The sequence below is a fragment of the Carica papaya genome, chromosome 5, assembly GCF_054855325.1.
Source record: "Carica papaya isolate Zhongbai chromosome 5, ASM5485532v1, whole genome shotgun sequence".
Taxonomy (NCBI): domain Eukaryota; kingdom Viridiplantae; phylum Streptophyta; class Magnoliopsida; order Brassicales; family Caricaceae; genus Carica; species Carica papaya.
This window is the reverse complement of record NC_142313.1, coordinates 18,770,079-18,786,532: the sequence shown is the minus strand read 5'-3', so window position 1 is coordinate 18,786,532 and position 16,454 is coordinate 18,770,079. Positions and strand designations below refer to the sequence as shown.

The 16,454-nt window shown below is 35.7% G+C and overlaps 1 long non-coding RNA gene across 1 annotated transcript; it reads left to right on the top strand.

Annotated features, from left to right (window-relative positions):
• Nucleotides 1-6,786: 6,786 nt before the first annotated feature.
• Nucleotides 6,787-11,322, top strand: LOC110810770 (uncharacterized). Its single transcript, XR_015819155.1, has 2 exons — nucleotides 6,787-8,334; nucleotides 9,096-11,322. It is a non-coding gene; the product is annotated as an uncharacterized LOC110810770 (long non-coding RNA).
• The last annotated feature ends 5,132 nt before the right edge of the window (nucleotides 11,323-16,454 follow it).

Genomic DNA, 16,454 nt, shown 5'->3' with positions numbered 1-16,454 from the left:
CTTTCACATATAAAGTAGCCTCACTTTCACTTCTTTTGAAGCTATTATTGATGAGATGAGTATCAATTATTGAATATCAAGCCCTATGTGCCTATTTGAGGCCATACAAGACCTTTTTCAACTTGTATACCATATCAATCTTTCTCTCAACAACAAACCTATGAGGTTGTTGTTCAATAAAAATCTCCTCTTGCAAGAGACAATTCAAAAAAACTGATTTTACATCCGAATGATAGAGCATCCAATTTAGCTTTGCTGCTAAGGCCACCAATAACTTGATGGTGTTATGCCTTGCTGTAGGTGCAAAAGTATCACCATATTCCACTCCTGGTTATTATACATAACTCTTCACCACCAACCTTGCTTTGAATCTGAAAATGAAACTATCATAGATGAATTTAGTCCTATATGTAGGAAATACAAAAAATAGATTTAGATCTGAATCTAAAATAACCAACATACTATTTTAAACTAAAGAGATATAAATATAAAAACGGAAGTGTACCTGAATTTATAATGGACAAAATTTATAAGTTCTGGGGTCAATATATTGATCCTTTAAAATTTTCACACTCTCTCTTTTCTGTGATAAGATGATAGAATAGAAAAACCTTAACATACGATTGGGGGACCATAACCATTTAATTATATCCTTAAGTTTTTGTTATTTCCAATTTTATCCATCATAAAATCAGAAATTACATTTTTAGTCTCTGCACATAAAACAAAACCCACACTTTAATTTGATGCATTAAAATCCAAAATATTTTTAACCGTACCAGATCACTTAAATGGGTCCAATTAAATTTAATAGTCTTTTATGCACAATAAACTCACATATAAGCCCACAAAGTTAATTAAAATCAAATACTATATACCAACTTGACTCCAATAATATGCCCATTTTCAGGCCTTGGTACAAGCTGTCAAGTGTCATTTTTATTGATCATATTAATCTCCTCCTCTATAACAAGCTGCCCCTCTTTGTACTTCCCTCTTCATAGTTTATTGGTTCAATAATGGTCAAATTTCACATTTTTTAAACCTCTGCTAATGACTTGGTCTTTGTAGTTGGTGTATTTGCAGTTGGATCATAAAATTTTGCAAAATCAAGTTAAACACTTTCAGTCACAAAACTTCGAGAACTTGAAGCTACAACAACTGCATCTTGTATGAGCTTATTTACGTCAACTTGTTTCTTATCACAATTCTAGAATGCTAATTCATCATCAAACACATCCCTACTCACAAAAACTTTCCTAATCGCCACATTATAGACTCTATAACCCTTCGTGTGGGCTGCATACCCCAAGAAAATATCAATTTCAGCCTTGTCATCTAATTTACTTCTTTTAACTAAGAGAGTGTGTTTGTAACATACAGAACCGAAAATTTTCAAGTGTCATGTGCATGGTTTTGATCCACTCCATGCCTTAATTAAAGTCATATCTTTAATAAATCTAATGAAAAGTTTATTAATCAAGTAGCCAGCAGTATAAATTGTTTCAGTCCAAAAATATTTAGGAAGAAAACTCTCAGCAAACATGCATCTCACCATCTTTATCACTCTTATGTTCTTCATTTCTGACACCTCATTTTACTATGGTGAATAACTAATACTAAACTGATGATACATACCATTTTTGACACAGAGCAGAGTAGGATGACTTAATGGACCAAAATATTGAACCTACTATATTCAAAAATCAAGAACTTAATTACTTAAATCCAACTCTCCCTACTAAAATTACAATCAATATATTAAAAATTTATTCAGGTAACTAAAAAATAAAAAGAATAAGAAAAGATGTCACGGGTTAACCAAGAAGTCGATCACGATTTCCTGACTCAACAAGGCGGTATGAAGCTTTCTAACTTGAAGAACACTGTAGTTAGCAAAAGCTATTTCACAACAAAAATTGAAACTTTGTTCCAAATTCTCAATTATGTATTTTATAGCCTAATAGTTAGGCCTTTATATAAGTTTTCATCTGAATACTTCTAATCAAATACAAAGATTTGAACTTAATTAAGATTCTTCCTAGATAATACTTTGTCCTAATCTTAGGATTGAAATTAATTAATAAAATAATAATATAGTCTAATCTTAATACAGACATAATAATTAATTAATCATAAGGATAAAATATAATATTAAAATACTAATTAAATAATAATAACATATTTAACTAGATAATTTCCTCCCTTTCTCTATGTGCTATAATTCTCCATATGGTCTTCGATTTGCTATAGAATTCTTGAAGAAATCAACCATAAATAACGCATAGAAAAACAAATGAAGAAGACTCCTCGCGGGATGCAACTTCTCCCCCACTCGCACGCCCTACCTGCATGGGCTGGGAGTCTTGCATTGCACATTCTGTCTGCATGTGTTGTGCAGCATGCATGCAGCCTAGCTTGCATGCGTCACGTGTGAGGTTCTACTGTGCACCGCCCTGAGCGTGCAAACTGCTATGTTTGCACAAGCAAGTGTGCAGGTCTCCTACGTGAGTTGGTTGTCTGTCCTACGCATGTGTAGGCACACATATGGACGCAAGGACTTCTACTTGCGTGACCTCCTTTGGCCAAAGGTCCCTTTGCCCGAGAGGCCATGGGACAACTTCTTCTCGAGTCGTAAAGGCTACTTGTGGCCTTGTTCCCTCCATGAACACTTAGATCAGGCTTGTAGGAGGCCCACTTGGTGACCCCCTTAGAGTGAAGCTAGAAGTCACCTTATCTTGTCCAAACTTCTTCGGACCAGGTCCTCATGGGCTCTTCTAAATGGGTTTGAACCCAAAGCCCACCATGGAATGTTTGGGTGGGTCAAGCACTTGCCCTATTTGGGTTGTTGCTTAGCAATAAACATGGTCGACATGGGCCTTAACCTCCTCATGGTGCTCCTCTCGAAGTGCCTTTTCTGTGGCTTGGGTGACACGTGTACCTCGCGTGAGTTATCATGGTCGGGTGTGCATGACATGTTGGGTGTAAGTGCGCGCGGCATGGCAAACAACTTGTGGTTTGTCTTTCGCCCGAGTTGTTTTGTGCTCGCAGGTGTCAATCTGGTGGGGATTTTGAACTTCGCGAGCTTCGTCTGCTAAAAGCAAGTTGGCCCTTCCCGATATCACGTCATCCTCCCCTTCTTCAAAAAGATTTGTTCTCAAATTTGCTTCTTCATCACTTATAGAACCTGGTGAGAATAAAGAAGCTAAGAAAAGGTGAAAGTTATTTAGTATATATCGTGGTTTAGTGAAACACATCTTTGTATGGAGTTAAGTTAATGTTTCAGCTCCAAGACCCATCCTTGACTTATTGTCACTCGTGTTTGCTACTCATCACTCAAACTTCACTTGTCGAGTCGATCGTCAGGAATGGAATCTCTTTAAATCGAGTCCTGCACGTTAGGAATAATTTATAAAAATCCTAGTAGACTCTAGAAGTTCAAATAAGCATGCACGAGTGAAAAGATGCAATGCAGACTCAATAATGTAGTAATTTGAAATATAGAGAAACTATTTTCGTGCACCTTTAAAGGTGGTTAATCTTTTGTGCTTGTGCTTAAATAAAGGTTTTTCTCTCTTACTTGAATTTAGTAACTTGTCCTTTGAATATAGAAGGTTACTGCCACACTTGTCAGGCAGTTACTTTTTCTCTGAATGCAAATAATAATACAAAATAATGATCTCAAATTGCATTATGATGTGCAATCGATTTTGGTTTGATTTTCTCTTTTTTTTTCTTGACTAGTTTGACAAACACACTACCAATTAAAAGTATGAACTGGATAGGATCAAGTGGGATGCAGAACAATGGCTTCGCAACAAACTGTTCAGTTGCTAATTATGAAAAACACAAAGTGTAAAGAAATATAACATAGTAGGCTCAATCAGATGTCTAAACTTTGATACAAATGACGCGAGGTGGAGTGTAATGACTCCACGGATCAAAAACACTTCAATCTTGAACCCATTATATTAATCAATAAAGAACTTAATTGCCTAAATTCAACCATTTCAATTGGAATCACGGTTAATGTATTGAAAGCTTATTCAAATAACTAAGAAATAAAAAAAAAATGTCAAGACTTACTCGATAAAACGATCTCAATTCTCTAACTCAACAAGGCGGTCTAAAACTCACTATCTTGAAGACATTTGAAGAATACTCAAATTAGAGAAAACTAGTTCACATCAAAAGCTGAAACTTTATTCTAAATTTTCGATTGTGTGTTTTACAGCCTAATGCTGAGGCCTTTATATAGGCTCTCACCTTAATACTTCTAATCAAATACAATAACTTGAAATTAATTAAAATTCTTCCTATATAATACTTTATCCTAATCCTGGGATTAAAATTAATAAATAAAATAATAATATAGTCTAATCTTAATACAAATATAATAATTAATTAATCCTACGGATAAAATATAACATTAAAATATCTAATTAAATAGTAATAAAACAATTAACTAGATAATTTCCTCCCTTTCTCCATGTGCTATAATTCTCCATATGGTCTTCAATTTGCTGCAGGATTCTTGAAGAAATCAGCCATAAAAAACACATGGAAAACAAATAAATAAGACTCCTCACAGGATGCAACTTCTCTCTCGTTTACACACCTCACTTGCCCAGGCTAGGAATCTCGCATGCGTGTTCTGCCTGTATGTGCAGTGCAGCATGCATGCGGCCTGTCACGTGCACATCCCATGTGCAGCTCTCTTGCGTACCATCCTATGCATGCACATCCAGTGTACGAGTCTCCTACACACCGTCCTGCACGTGCAAGCTGCTCTGTTCGCACAAGTAGGTGTACAAGTCTCCTGCATGGGCTGGTTGTCCGTCCTGTGCATATGCAAGCCCGCACATGTGTAAAATGCCTTCTGTCTACATGACTCCTCTAGTTGAAGGCCCCTTTGGCCGAAAGGCCATGGCCCAACTTTTTCTTGGGCCATAAAGGCTACTTGTGACCTGGTCCCCTCCATGAACACTTGGATCGGGCTTATTGGAGCCCCATTTAATCGACCCCCTTGGAGTGAAGCTAGAAGCCATCTTACCTTGTCCAAACTCCTCCAGATCGGTTCTCATGAGCTCCTTTAAATGGGCCTGAACATGAGCCCACCATGGAATGCTTGGGTGGGCCATGCATTTGCCCTCCTTGGGCCGTTGCTTGGCAGTAAGCATGGCCGACATGGGCCTTAACCTCCTCAGTCCTTCTCTCGAAGGCGTGATCTTTTCTATGGCTTGGGTCACACTCGCAAGGCTTATACATGGGCCTTAGCCTCGAGCAAGGCATATACTCTAGTAAAGGCAACAAGCCCCTCACTACAAGCCTTGGGCAACGCTTACATTTTCATGGTAGTAGAAGCACTAACCAATGCACATATAAGCCTCGGGTAACGCTTGCGTTCTAGCAACAGTGGATGTTTACCAATCAAGACGCAGATAACCTTCGGGCAAGGCTAATGATAAAACAGTTAGAAGAAGTACCAATTTGCACACAAATAAGCAATGGCCAAGGCTTAGATCCTGGCAACTGCAGATTTGAAAACCGGCACACCTCAAAATTTAAAAGAGAGATCTTGACATATTCAGGAGGCGGAAAATCTAGGATTAAGGAGAAGATTATTTTGAAAAGTAGAAAAGAAGCCGAGATGCTCGTGTGAAACCCTATCTTGGCAAAACATATCCTCTCGGCCTTTAATAGGAAGAACAAAGGAAAAGAGGGGGAGTTGTCGAGGATTGCAACAAACTTAGGTTTTTCTAAATTTTTCTTCTTTCTGTAAAAACACTATAAACAACTTTTAGTGTATCAAGGTCAATATGAGCGGCTAAACCTTGTTATTTTTAGTTAGAGATTTAATTAGAATTTTAGCTCTAAGATTGTGAGATCGAATTATTTTGTTTTTATTTTTATTTAAACTTTAGTATTTGTTTATCTTGTTACGCATACAACTATTGTTATGTGTTATCTGTTTAATAAGACCTGTTATGCATATAGTACGATAGCATATTGTCATTCAAGATTCTTGAATCTATAATTGTTCAGGATTATACGCCGAGTGTGTGTGCCACTCTCATACTTGCGGAGGACATTTCGACTCTAAATAGACAGCTCGCAAGGTGTTGGAATACGGGTTGTTTTTACCTTCCTTATTCCATGATGTGTACACCTACTACAAAACATATGAAAATTGTCAACGGACAAGGAATCTAGGCTGCAATGACCAAATGCTGCTAACACCATTCTGGTTTATGAGATCTTTGATGTATGGGGGATATACTTCATGGGACCATTTCTATCGACAACTCCTAAATCTTGCTTGCAGTAGATTATGTCTCTAAGTGGGTAAAAGTTGAGGCCACCAGAACCGTCCATACCAAAACTGTTGTCAGTTTTATCCAAACTCATGTCTTCGTCAGGTTCAGAGTGCTTCGGTCAATGATAAATAACTGGGGAATGTAATTTTATAATCAGGTGTGGAGACCCTCTTTAAGAAGTACCATGTCCCCATCATACCTCCACCGCCTAGACCAGTGGTCAAGCGAAAGTTTTCAAGAGAGAGGTGACGTCTATATTAGAGAAAATAGTCAACCCCAACAGAAAGGATTAGAGCTTACGGCTGGAGGATGCTTTATGGGCCTATAGAACAACTTACAAAACCCCTCATCAGAATGTCACCTTACCACCTAGTTTTTTGGCAAAGCTTGTCACTTCTTCGTAGAGGTGGAACACAGGGCCTATTTGGCAATCAAGAGCTGCAATATGAAGCTAATAGAGGCTGGGAAACACAGGAAGCTGCAGCTACAAGAACTGGAGGAGATAAGAAATGATGCTTACGAAAATTCACGAATTTATAAAGAAAAGACCAAAATTCCTCCATGATCGGATGATCTCTAGAAAACGATTTTGTGTTGGGTAGAAGGTCTTACTTTATGATTCCTGTATGAAGTTGTTTCCCGGCAAATAATGCTTTAGGTGATTAGGTCCTTTTATGGTCACAAACACATTCCCTCACGATGCAATTGAGATCAAGAGCTTAGATGCACACAGAACCTTCAAAGTAAATGGACATTGATTCAAGGCCTTCTGTGAAGGATTTGCAGCACAACAAGTTAAGGAACTCACTTTAGACATCCCTTCCGATAGCAACTGACAGCAAAAGGTAATGTCCAGCCTAGAACAGTAACCAAGGGCACTTAATGAGTGGCAACCATTCGGTTTTTTGTTTTTTTTTTTTTTTTTTTTTTCTTTTTTAAATTTATTTTGATATTTTTATGGTATCTTGATTTTTATACTTTCTGTTATTAACGTTTCAACCTCGATCACTCTAACTGGAATTTTTCTTCATTGTTTACAGGATGTCCAAGGAGAAATTGCGCACAGGACCACTGGGTTATTTGGCTATAAAGATCGCATGACCCTTGCCCAAGGCTTAGGGCGACAATTCAAGCCTTGCCCAAGGGTCAACAACTTCATGGTCTTTTCACAAATTGGATGCAAGTCTTGCCCAATGCTTATGCCCCGGTACTACGTGGGATCCAATTTGGAAACATTTACTAATCCTTGCCCAAGGCTTGTGATGCAACTACGTATGGGGGTTGATTTCGGGCAGCTACATTAGCCTTGCCCAAGACTTATGGCGCAACAACACGCGGGGACAAAACTTAAACAAAAAGAACTCACATAAGCCTTGCCCAAGGTTTATGATTGTTGGCAGTTCGAACTCGTACATTTTTATGATTCTTGCCCAAGGCTTAGCAAAAGAAAAAAAAGAAACCAAAAACAGAAAAAGAATAAATTCTTTTTCATATCTACCAAAGCCTTGGCCTAGCCGGAACTCCTCCCCATCCCGAACTCCTCAACCCCCTTCTTCCTTTAGATCTGAACAAGCCCTACCTGTTAACCACCCAAAAGTAGAATAATGAGGCAAAAGAGATCTGCCAGAAAACACGGAGTCCTCAGACCCACAAAGTGACTTGCCGAATAGTCGCCATCATAAACCCCAGCACCACTAATAGCTCCAGAATCCCAAGCACGGAATACAGTCGACCCCATAGTGCAACTGGTTCTGGAACGACCAGTCTACTAAACTGCAGCTTCGTAATAGATGTCCTTGACTCTCGACCCAGATGCTCCCACACTCTGACAACCGAAACGAGCTAGCGACCACACGACCTAACCCTCAACAGCCTCCAGAAAAGCCAACCGGTGAAAGCCCAGAAGCCGATAGAACTAGAAAGCGGGCACGAGTCAGAAAAGGCACACATATTCACAACCTGCTGAATCCAAACTACGCGATCATCTCGCTTTCAAGGATGATGTGGAAAAAGAAAGGTATGAGGAAATCCGTCAACTTCCAATTTTTCCTGGTAAGTGTGTTCACGACCCCTACTTTAAAAACCTTAAAAGGTGTCCTGACATTGATCTATGATATCGGCTGGTCAATCTATTTCGATGTTAATGTTCCCGCATACGTCGAATTGGTTGGGAAGTTCTACACCACTTTTAACTTTCATAAACTCCCAAAGTTTCAATCTCCACACACCGAATCTGATTTCCTTCCGTCTGATGGGCAAATGCTTTCACCTATCAATTGTCCAGTTCAGTGATGTCTTAGGCTTTTCTACAAGGGAGCGTGACCATCCCTACTGTGAGTTCTGCGGTGACTTTGACCCCGTTACTTTATATGCTGAGTTCTGCGACAACCCACCTGATACCTACGACCTTAACAAATCCAAAGACCTATGCCTCCACGAACCCTGCATGAAATACATTCCTAGGTTCTTGGCCTATTCTTTCTCGGGTCGGAGGGACGCACCAAGTGTTTTATCAAAAATCGAATTGTTATTTTTTATGGTGCATGGTCCACAGGAGACGAGTGAACCTGGGTTTTTGGTTTGCATCAGAGTTATCCAATGTTATCTCTTTCAATCGACCTTTAATCATCACCCAACTGGCCATCTTCACCACTGGCCTTGATATTGATGAAACCGACTTGCACATTATCTGCCCACAAACTCCTCTAAATTTACGTTCCTTAGATGACATGGGCCTGCTGGAACTTAAAGATAACAAATCCTACTTTGCACCCCCAGGACCACCCGAGCCCAGAAACATGAGAATATATGGCAAAAAGAAAGAGCAAGCAGAACCCACTGCCACTGATTCTCAAAGGCAGAACCCCCACTACAAACCGAGAGAAATTCATGGACTACATCTTGATGCACAATCGGATGATTGACAGGTGCTTGCATAACCTCGAACAGCTAACCTGCCAATTAGTAGACAAAGTTGAAGTGTTAGGCCGCCCCTCGGCCCCGCACCAGATAAACCTCCAGTGTATCCCACCTCCCAGCCATAATACCGGGGAAGTTTCCGTCTCCTTTCTTTTTCCTATATTTTTATTTTATTCATCCTTTTTGCATCGCATTAGGGACAATGTGCCATTTAAGTGTGGAGGAGGGACATGCTGCATTTTTAGGTTTCTATTTTGATTCTGTTGGTAGACATATAATCTTAGCCTTGTCCAAGGCGCACACAGATGCACTTTCGATAGTTTTTAACCCACCTTTTTCACTACTGCCATAGTTATTTCCAAGATAATTCAACTATGATATTTCAAGAATTAAATTACATTTTCAGTAACCTTCTAGAATTTCTGGCTTGTTTTTCATCTTTTCACACTATGAAGAAGCTTCCTTGGTAATGTGTCTTAACATAACTTGTTTAGGGGTCGCATTTAATTGATTTTCTTGTCTTGAAGTGAATGTCAATTCTTAGGAAAACTCTATTACAACTTGTCATGATTTGTGTGTCTAGAATTTTATGGTTCATTTGAAAAAAAAAAAAAAAGAAAGAGAGCACAAATAATAATCTACTCTTCTAGTCTCTTGAAATCGTGATCAACTGAGTAACCAGGTGTATTCATCACAAATGTTTGCCTTTGCATCAAAAAGTTAGTAACATTTTAATATATCCATATGACTATAAGTAGCGCTAGTAATCACTTGAATTTGTGACCAACTGAGTAACCGGATGCATTCATCATAAATGTTTGCCCTTGCGTCAAAAAAGTTGTGACAATTCAAGCAAACAATAAAGGTACCCGGGAAATAATCCCTAATAAATCTTTTGTTCTAACATGAACCCATTTGCATGAAAATTTTATGTCTAGGAAGGTTTGTTCTGGATTTTGCACTAGTTATTGGTTGTTTTTCTCAAGATAAAAATATGTTTAAAAACCTGCAGAACTTTTCTATTTTATGCTCAAAAACTATTCAGAGTAGTTATTCATTAGTGTGATTCCATGAGACTCAAGCCTAGAAATACTACATAGTGACTGTTTTTCCAATTTTAAAGATTGAGATGTAACATGCAAATTGTGAGGGTATGGCTAGGGATAGTTGGGTTACAGGTGAAAGGTTGAGAATTATGGAACAATATCGTAGAGTGTTTGAGGGTAAGCAAAATATAAGTGTGGGGGGAGTGTGATAACACGCATAAACAACATCTTTATTGATTATTTTGAGTGCGTAATTGAACTGCTTATAACCTAATCTGAGTGATTTTATCTATTTTGATGCAGGAAAGATGACAAAATTTAATTTCAGAAAGAAGTCTCACAAAAGCAGATCTTATGCAGAAACGGTCATCAATTCTAGTATAAGCCTCGGGCAAGGCTTATATCCTAGCAAAGGCAACAGGTCCCTGACTGCGAGCCTCGGACAAGGCTTACATTCTCACAGTAGGAGAAGCACTAGCTAATGCGCATGTAAGTCTCAGGCAAGGCTTATGGTCTAGAAACAATTGACAAGCACCGATCAAAACACAGATAACCCTCAAGCAAGGCTAACAACTAGACAGACGAAGGAATTACCAACTCGCAAGCAGATAAGCCTTGGCCAAGGCTTAGACTCTAGCAACTACAGATTTAAAAATTGGCGCATCTCAAAATTTAAAAGAGATATCTTGACACATCTGGGAGGTGGGAAATCCAGGATTAAGGAGAAGATTATCTTGGAAAGCATGAAAGAAGCCGAGATGCTCATGTGAAACCCAATCTTGGCAAAATAGATCCTTTCGACCTTTAAATAGGAAAAACAAAGGAAAAGAAGGGGAACCGTAGAGCACTGCAACAACCTTAGGTTTTTCAGATTTTTTTTCTTTGTGTAAAAATACTATAAATAACTTTTGGTGTATCAAGCTCAACATGAGTGGCTAAACCTTGCTATTCTAGTTAGAGATTTAATTGGAGTTTTAGCTCCAATATTGTGAGATCAAATTATTTTGTTTTTATTCTTATTTAAACTTCAGTATTGTTTATCCTGCTGCCATACAACTATTATTATCTATTATCTGTTCAAGAGGGCTTGTTGCGTATATAGCATGATAGCATATTGCCATTCAAGATTTTTGAGTCCATAATTATTCACGTTATCTTGATATTAGTGGTAAGTTAATTTCATACTAAAAGGATACATAATCTGACTTAAATAAACCTTGTTGTTGAGTTCTTTGATTAGAATTTGGTCTTTCTAGTTTCTAAAACTACTGGTAAACTAAACTCTAAGAACATTTTCGTGATTGTTTATTAGTAAGGGTTAATTAACGAGTATCTCTTGATTAATTTAGGATTAAAAAAATATTAGTTGTTAAGAGCGTCTCCAACTATTAGAATCGATTTATTGAAAGTTGATAGGAATTATTTTTGTATCAATGATCAATCCTCTATGTTAAAATTGATGTTACTTTTTTAACTGAAACTCACTCACAACTGCTCTTTACTTCATTATTCTGCTGATCTACTATGTTTTAATTACTTTAAAAGAGAGTGTTGATTATTAATTCCTTATGGATTCGATCGTATTCACCGTTATTACAATATTATTTTGTTGTTCGAATATGAATTTATTTTTGATAGATTCAACACCCATTAAAAGTCATGGCCGTCTAGACGCGACATCAAGCGAAAAGTCGCGCCCTTTGGAGCTAGTGGTCAATCGGGTTGCCATGAGGTAAAAGAAGAAAAAAGGGAAACTGGACTACTTTGTTCCCATATGCACATTGGAAAAGGGAAGACAACCCCAAAAAAGCCATCTAATCACCAATCCTCGATCCAGTTTGTGATAACTATTTCTTCTTTTAAGCAACCCTAATGTTTCTGATAATGGTGTATTTTATATACAATCATGATTGTTTTTGCTTTAGTTTTTGTTAGTTTTGAGTAATATTCATTAATTTTTCATTTGATTTTAGTTTATTTAGTTATTTTAGTTTATTTTATGAATTTTAGGTGATTTTGGAAAAGTTTTAAAAGTTTTGGATGAATGCACAAAAGGGCATAAACCTATATTGGCATATACATGTTCATACAGGTGGTGATGCACATCAGTCATAGAGTCTCTCTTTACACAATTTTGAAGACAAAAATCTGCATGGGCAAGTGCATGGTCATGTAGATGGTCATGGGGGAAAGGTAGAATTTTTAGCTTTCCTAAATTGCTTAGGATGTCATATTCTCTTTCCTATTTCACTTAGTATTTGCATTTAAGAACTTCTGTTATTTATCCTATATATAGGATATATTATTAATATTCTAGAGCAGCACTCCTTTAATTCAAATATTGTTTTAAGTTAGGGTTTTTCTTCTTCTTCCTGGAAGACTCAAAACTCTATTGGAGAGGAGATCAAGCTCAAGACAAAGACACAATTCTGAGTTTAATTTTATTTTACTATGTTTTCTTTTAATTTCGATTTTTGTTTTCTCGATTTAATTGTGGAATAGATTTCTTTTGTTAGTGAGAACATAAACCCTAAACTATATTGGGTATTGATTTTGATTAATGATATCTGAGTTAGTTTTATGTAAAATTATTGAGTTTAATGCTTGTATTGATATTTGTTGATTGAATTCCTTAATGATATGTCGAATAACGAAGTTAGGATTTTCAATTGATGGGATTTCAATAAATAATTATTAGAATTTTGCATAACACGTTTAATAACATATTTGTTCTAATATATAATTTGAAATTGACAGGTGGTATACATTCGTGTTCTTAGATAAGGTCAGATAATTGAGTTGATTATATGTAGATTTTTATAAAAGTGCGTGAGTAAGAGTTTTATTTAAATCTAAAAGATTATATCTCTAAATAAGGTTAACTAGACGTTAGAATTAACCCGCTAATTTTATAACTCAGATTTCATTATTAATATTGATATCTAGACAAGTTTAGAAAAATTGTAGACCCTAACGTTGTTTTACTGATTGATTTTTCTTTGATTTACTGTGGTTATTAAATTTTCTACAATTTTAATTAGTTTTATATTTTATTTTAATTCACTTTCATTTAATCATTATTTCTCAAATAATAGTTTTTATCATAATAATTGATTTATAAAATGTGGTATTTGTGAGACGATATTCGAATTTTCATATATATATATATATATATATATATTATTGATAGGACTAGTACACTTACTAGTGTTTTCTAAGATGCATCAGTGCTGGTTTGAGCTTCGAGCTCAAATCTGACTAGTACACTTACTAGTGTTTTCTAAGATGCATCAGTGCTGGTTTGAGCTTCGAGCTCAAATCTGAGGCTGAAGAAAAAAGAAAAAAAAAAGAATGAGGGGAATGAGAGGCTCGCATCCGAGTGGGCTTAAGGACAGACTTATTCGGGTTAGGCCCGACCCGATCAACCCGACCTGATCAACTCAACCCAGTCAACCCGATCCGATCAACTATCAAAAGTCAATAATCAATAGTCAATGTTAACTTTGACCGATTAATGGACAATCATTGACCAAGCAACACAAAAAAAATTAAGGGGTCAATTTTTTATTTTTGAGGATAATTTTGGATATATTTTAAGGATATTTTAGACTTTTTTTTTTCTTTCTTGTAAGGATCATTTTGGTATAACTTTGAATTTTAATATTAGTGTATGTGTATATATTTTGAAGTAAACTGATTTACACAACATATCACTAAAGTGACAACTTTTATGTTAAATTGATTTATTTTAAAATGTAAACAACTGTATGGGAATAATTTATGTGAATATTAATTAGTTCTAAGGAATGTTAATATTTAACATGATTACCTTCCTACTTGTCATAATAAATACATAACAGTTATTCAGTTTCGCATGTGAACTATAAATCGGCTTAAAGTAAGATTTATTATTTAACATGTTCTTACTATTAGTATTTGATTACTACGCCACGATATCACTTACAATTTAATATTTTATCTAAAGATAGAGTATTAATGGAGTACTCAGTATCTTGATAAGAGATTTATCTTTATTTGAATTTATCATTACTGTTTCTTATTTAAAGACTTATGTGAGTTTTGTTTTTTGATTTGTTGTTTATTCTCTAGTCAATTTCCAGTTCTGCTGTAAATATCTCTACGAATGTGAATTTAATTCTTATGCTAAATGGCATAAATTTCAAGGCGTGGCAAGATAATATTTTAATTATTCTAATGGTCATGGATCTAGATCTTATTTTACAGGTCGATGAACTCACTAGACTTACTGATGAGAGTACCTCTGAGGCCAAGATAGAGTTTGACAGGTGGAAATGATCAAACTGTATAAGTCTGATGATTATGAACGTGTCATTCTAGAAACTTTTAAGAGCATTATATCTGAGAAGATCACTATGGCTAAGCATTTCCTTGAGGACATAGAAAAATGATTTGCTAAGAATGAGAAGGCTAAAACTAGTACACTCTTACTAAACCTTATCTCGATGAGGTACAAAGGGAAAGAAAAAATCAAGGAGTATATTATGAAAATATCTCACATTGTTTTAAAATTGAATGCACTCAAGTTAGAATTATTTAAATACTTATTAGTGTATTTGGTTCTGATCCACAGTTCAGTCAATACAATATGAGTTATAACTATTAAAAGAACTATTGGTCCCTTAATGAGCTCATCTCACATTATGTCCAAGAAAATGAAAGGTTGAAACATGAGAAGGCAGAAAGTGCTCACTTAGCCATTATCTCTAAGGACATCAGGAATAAGAAGAGAAAGAAAGATAAGAATGTTACAGTTCTAGCACTATAGAAGAAACAACAGAAGTACAAAATCAAGATGTATGTTTCTTCTACAAAGCTGCAGGTCATTAAAAGAAGCAATGTACCAACTATCACGCGTGATATGTAAAGAAAGTTATGTTTCTAAACTTTATTTGTTCTTAGGTTAATTTAACTTCAGTACCTAAACACACTTAGTAGATAGATTCTAGTGCAATAACTCACATCAGTGTGTCTATACAGAGTTGCCTGAGTTGCCGAAAACCAAGTGATAATGTCATATACAACTATGTTGGTGACGATAAGTCAGTAGAAGTTGAAGCTATTAGAAATTTTAGAATACGAGTAGAACTTTTATATTTGGATTTGAATGAGACTTTTATTGTACTGTTATTTAAATGGAATTTAATTTTTGTTTCTACTTTGGACAAATTTGGATATTGTTGTTCATTTAGAAATGAAAAGTTTAGTCTTTTCATGATTTAAAATTAGTTAGTACTGGTTCTTTATTAGGTTATTATAATCTATATTTGTTTGATATAGTTGCTTCTTTTAATGAATCCTTGTATGTGAGTATAAAGGTGTAAAGTGTAAACTAACTTGTGAGAATTCTGCCTCATTGTGGCACAAAAGGTTAGGTCATATCTCCAAAAGGAGAATTGAGAGATTTGAATTGGATAGAATTCTCAATCTCCTCGATTTTACAAATTTTGATATGTGTGTTAATTGCATAAAAGAAAAACAGACAAATATCAAGAGATTAGGTGTTAACAGAATTATTGACATACTAAAACTTATACATACAGATATTTATCTACTATTCTCTACAGATTCTTAACATGGTCAATATTTTATAATGTCCATCTCAACAAAAATTATAGATAGTTTTTTTTTATATGGCTACCTTTATCTCATTCATAAGAAATAATAGTCACTGGATGTGTTCAAAAATTATAAAGCTAAAATTGAGAACTAACTCAATAAAAGAATTAAAACCGTTAGATCTGACCATAATGGTGAATACTATGACAGATATGATGGGTTAGGTGAATAATGTTCAGAACTGTTTATTAAATTCTTAGAAAAATGTGATATCGTCCCATAGTACATCATACCCAGTTTGTCTTGCATGAATGGTGTTGCTGCAAGGCAAAAAAAATGCTTAAAGATATAGTGAAGAGCATGATTAATCATTCTATATTTCTTGAATCTATCTGGGGAGAAGCATTAAAGACCATAGCATATATACTCAATAGAGTTCCAACTAAAGTGACTGCAAAGACTCTTTATGAGCTTTAGACGACTAAGAAGTCTAGTTTAAGACATTTACACATTTAGGTATGTCCAATTGAGGTAAGGCATTATAGGACGAATAAAAAAAATAGATTCAAGAACT